We start from the raw sequence: 5297 nt of genomic DNA, 5'->3' as shown, positions 1-5297 counted from the left end.
ATTACAAAACAGAACAGAGTCATGCTTTTAAAAAACACACCTATGCCTGCTTAAGAGGAAAGCTGAGGTGGGGTGAAGAATAAAACTCGGGTTTGAAACTAGCACAGATACCGTTCTAAAAACCGAATATGTAATGGACACGACCTACTCTTGCTCAATGAACTGGACTCAACAGCCCCTGTGCATGGCAGAAGAATATATCAGACTAGTAAGCATCTTAAAACCTAAGTATTGATATCTCTCTGTAAGGGAATCAAGGGAGTGTAAAGCAGCTTAAACAGAGCAGTGAAAATCAGCTAAACCCCATTATAAAAATACATTTCCAGGGCTTCCCCGGTGGCGCAGTTGTTGAGAGTACGCCTGTGATGCAGGGGATGCGGGTTCGTGCCCCGGTGGAGGAGGATCCCACGTGCCGTGGAGCAGCTTGGTCCGTGGGCCATGGCCGCTGAGCCTGTGCGTCCGGAGCCTGTGCTCCGCAACGGAAGAGGCCACAACAGGGAGAGGCTCGCGTACCGGAAAAAAAAAATTACATTACCAAAACAAAAAAGAACCAAGCAGGGCGAAAGAGAGAGAAATTCTTCCAAAATGCTTTCAGGGGCTGTGAGGCAAACAGGATTGACCACATCTACACCCAAAGCTGCATAAGACATAAGGCTGAATACTCTTGGGGTTGAGAGGATTGGTGAGGTAGGGTGAGCAAATTCAGACCCTTTAAAGTAATACTGCGTGCTACCCATTCCATGGGTCCCAACTCTCCAGGTTCAAAGCAATCTTCCTACAGCGAAACCACTCATCGGAAACCCAGTGGATGGTACACGGTGTGATCGGGAAAGCTTTCTAAAACGCACCTCATTTTTCATCTCCTGGTGCTCGCGTTCTCCATTCCAGGCACTTTACTAACAACCTCCCCACTTGGAGAATCAGCGCCTTTACACTCCTGTTTCGTACGGTCTGCAATTTGTCCGGAGGATGAACTGGAAGAGGGGGAACCAATGAGAGACTAGATGTAGGTGCTTGGACAGACACATGTCACACTAATTTCCCATCACGAAGAAGAATTAACCAAAGGCTCAGCCTGCCCCACCGGAACGACAATACGGCGTGAAGCCATCCTGCGGTTTTGCGGCCAGCTCACAAAAAAGTGAGTTGGAAAATGTAGGTCAGGGGCACTGCACTTCAAAACCTGCAGAGTTTTAAATGATAACTTTCTTCCAAAAATATATTGACGTAGGGCAACGAAGATGATTGAACGCAAGGCAGAATTGCAGGAAACAGATTTCAAGAGGTAGATCGGAATGGAGTTGACAGCACATAAAAAGTGGCAGAACTTGGACAATGATGCAGTTGGCCAAAAAGGGCGTATGCGCTTTATCCTGAATATATTCAGGAAAAAAAGTATACGCCCTTTTTGGCCAACCAAGCAAGCTGGGAGAGCAAATCAGCACTACAAAGAAGTCTCACTTCCCCCTGGTCAAAAGGGCTATCCGAAAAAAGTGTAAAAGCCAGAAAGGCAGGATAGGCCACGGAGACAAAGGAGCCTTGTTAAGCTGATGGGCGGGATATAAATTGCCAACAGCCACTCTGGAGAAGTGTATGGAGTTTCCTAAAATATCTCAAAAACCATTACAGAACATAGGGCACTGCCACTCACGGGCATGTATCTTGGGAAGACTACAAATCTACAAGCGACAGGTACCCCAACGCTTAGGGCTGCTCTGTTTACAAGCACCTCGACTTCGGTACACCTTCGATATCCCAGGAAAGAGAAAAATGGATAAAGAAATGGTGGTACTTCTGTACAATGGACTATCACTCAGCCATGAAATCAATGTCCTAAGGCTAGTAGCAGCATAACGAGTGGAATTCGGACGATGATTCTAAGTGAAATAAGTCACACAGAAAAAGAAGCTTATCATAAGATATCACTTATACAGGGAATGTAAACATGACTACACATGAACTGATTTACAAATCAGAACACAGTCACACATGTAGAAAACACACTTAGGCCTGCTTCAGGGGAAAGGTGAGGTGGGGTGATGCATAAAACAAGAGTTAGAAATTAGCACAGATACCGTTCCATAGAGCCAATATGTAATAGACAAGACCTGGTCCTTGCTCAAGGGACTGGACTCAGCACCCCCTCTTCACCGCAGAAGGGTATATGTGACTAGTACGAATCTCAAAACCTATGTATTGATATCTCTCTGTAAGTGAATCAAGTGTGTGTCAAGCGGCATAAACAGAGCAGTGGAAATCAGTTAAATCCCATTCTAAAAATAAATGTCAAAGACAAAGACAATGCAAGAGAGAGAAATCCTTACAAAATTTGTTCAGGGGCGGTGAGGCAACCTGGACTGACCACATCGACAGCCACTGCTGGATGAGACATGAGGCTGGACACTCTTGGGGCTGAGACGATTGGTGAGGATGGGTGAGCAAATGCAGGCCCTTTAAAGTAATACTGCGTGCTACCCATTCCACGGATCCCAACTCTCCAGGTTCAGGGGAATCTTCCTACAGCGAAACCGCTCATTGGAAACCCAGCGAATGGTACACCGTGTGATCGGGAAAGCTTTCTAAAACGCACCTCATTTTTCACCTCATGGTGATTGCGTTCTCCATTCTAGCCGCTTTACTAACAATCTCCCCACTTGGAGAATCAGCACCTTTACACTCCTATTTCGAACGGTCTGCAATTTGTCCGGAGGATGTCCTGGAAGGGGGGAACCAAGGAGAGACTAGTTGTAGATGTTTGGACAGGCACATGTCACTCTAATTTCCCATCACGAAGAAGAATTCACCAAAAGCTCAGCCGGCACCCCCGGAACGACAATAGGGCGTGAAGCCATCCAGCTGTTTTGCGGCCAGCTCACCAGAAAGAAAGAAGGAAAATGGAGCTCAGGGGCACTGCACTTCACAAACCTGCCAAGTTCTAAATGATAGCTATTGTCCAAAATTATATTGACGTAAGGCAACGAAGAGGATTTGAACGCAAGGCCGAATTGCAGGAAACAGATTTCAAGAGGTAGATCGGAATGGCCTTGACAGCCCATGAAAAACGGCAGAACGTGGACAATGATGCAGTTGGCCAAAAAGGGCGTATGCGTTTTTTCCTGAATATATTCAGGAAAAAACGCATACGCCCTTTTTGGCCAACTGCATCATTGTCCACGTTCTGGGAGAGCAAATCAGCACTACAAAGAAGTATCACTTCTCCCCGGTCAAAAGGGCCATTCAAAAAAAGTGTAAAAACCAGAAAGGCAGGACAGGCCACGCAGACAAGGGAGCCTTGTTAAGCTGATGGGCAGGATGTAAACTGCCAACAGCCACTCGGCACAACTGTATGCTGTTTCCTAAAACATGTAAAAAACAGAACCACAGAGCATAGGGCATTTCCACACATGGGGGTTTATCTTGGGAAAATGAAAAATCAACCAGACACAGGCACCCAAAAGTTGGGGGCTGCTGTCTTGACAAGAACCTCGACTTCGGTACACGTTTCATATCCCAGGGAAGAGAAATATGGACAAAGAAGTTGTGCTACTTAGGTCCAATGGAATATCACTCAGCCATGAAATCCATGTCCTAAGGCTAGGAGCAGCATCATGAGTGGATTTAGGTACGATCATCCAAAGTGAAATAAGTCACACAGAAAAAGAAAATTATGATATCACTTATAGAGGGAATGTAAAAATCTCTCCCCATGAACTGAATTACAAAACGGAACAGAGTCACGCTTTTAGAAAACATACCTATGCCTGCTTAAGGGGAAAGGTGAGGTGGGGTGATGCGTAAAACACGAGTTTGAAATTAACACACATACCGTTCCAAAAACCGAATATGTAATGGACACGACCTACTCCTTGCTCAATGAACTGGACTCAACAGCCCCTGTGCATCACAGAAGAATATATCACACTAGGAAGCATCTTAAAACCTAAGTATTGATATCTCTCTGTAAGTGAATCAAGTGTGTATAAAGCAGCATAAACAAAGCGGTGAATGTCAGCTAAACATCATTATAAAAATACATTTCCAAAACCAAAAAGAAACAGGCACAGCAAAAGAGCGAGAAATTCTTCCAAAATGCGTTCAGGGGCTGTGATGCAACCAGGATTGACCCCAACTACACCCAAAGCTGCGTAAGACTTAAGGCTGGATACTCTTGGGCCTGAGAGGATTGGTGAGGTTGGGGGAGCAAATGCAGACCCTTTAAAACAATACTGCTTGCTACACATTCCATGTGTCCCAACTCTCGAGGTTCAACGCAATCTTCCTACAGCGAAACCACTCATCGGAAACCCAGCAAATGGTACACCGTGTGATAGAGAAAGCTTTCTAAAATGCACCTCATTTTTCACATCCTGGTGCTCGCGTTCTCCATTCTAGCCGCTTTACTAACAATCTCCCCACTTGGAGAATCAGCACCTTTACACTCCTGTTTCGAACGGTCTGCAATTTGTCCGGAGGATGTCCTGGAAGGGGGGAACCAATGAGAGACTAGCTGTAGGTGTTTGGACAGACACATGTCACTCTAATTTCCCATCACGAAGAAGAATTCACCAAAGGTTCAGCCTGCCCCCCCGGAACGACAATAGGGCGTGAAGCCATCCAGCGGTTTGGCGGCCAGCTCACCAAAAAGCCAGTTGGAAAATGGAGCTCAGGGGCACTGCACTTCACAAACCTGCCGAGTTCTAAATGATAACTATCGTCCAAAAATATATTGATGTAAGGCAACGAAGAGGATTTGTACGCAAGGCCGAAGTGCACGAAACAGATTTCAAGAGGTAGATGAGAAGGGCCTGGAAGCACATGAAAAGGGTCAGAAGTTGGAGAAGTCTCACTTCCCCCCGGTCAAAAGGTTCATCCGAAAAAAGTGTAAAAACCAGAAAGGCAGGACAGGCCACGGAGACAAGGGAGCCTTGTTAAGCTGATGAGCGGGATGTAAACTGCCAACAGCCACTCGGCACAAGTGTATGCTATTTCCTAAAACATGTAAAAAACAGAACCACAGAGCATAGGGCATTTCCACACATGGGCGTTTATCTTGGGAAAATTAAAAATCAACGAGACACAGGCACCCCAAAGTTGGGGGCTGCTGTCTTGACAAGAACCTCGACTTCAGTACAAGTTTCATATCCCGGTGAAGAGAAAAATGGACAAACAAGTTTTGCTACTTAGGTCCAATGGAATATCACTCAGCCATGAAGTCCATGTCATAAGGCTAGTAGCAGCATCATGAGTGGATTTAGGTACGATCATCCTAAGTGAAATAAGTCACACAGAAAAAGGAA

The sequence above is a fragment of the Physeter macrocephalus genome, chromosome 7 (genome assembly GCF_002837175.3).
Source record: "Physeter macrocephalus isolate SW-GA chromosome 7, ASM283717v5, whole genome shotgun sequence".
NCBI lineage: Eukaryota > Metazoa > Chordata > Mammalia > Artiodactyla > Physeteridae > Physeter > Physeter macrocephalus.
Note: the sequence above shows the minus strand (reverse complement) of the source record.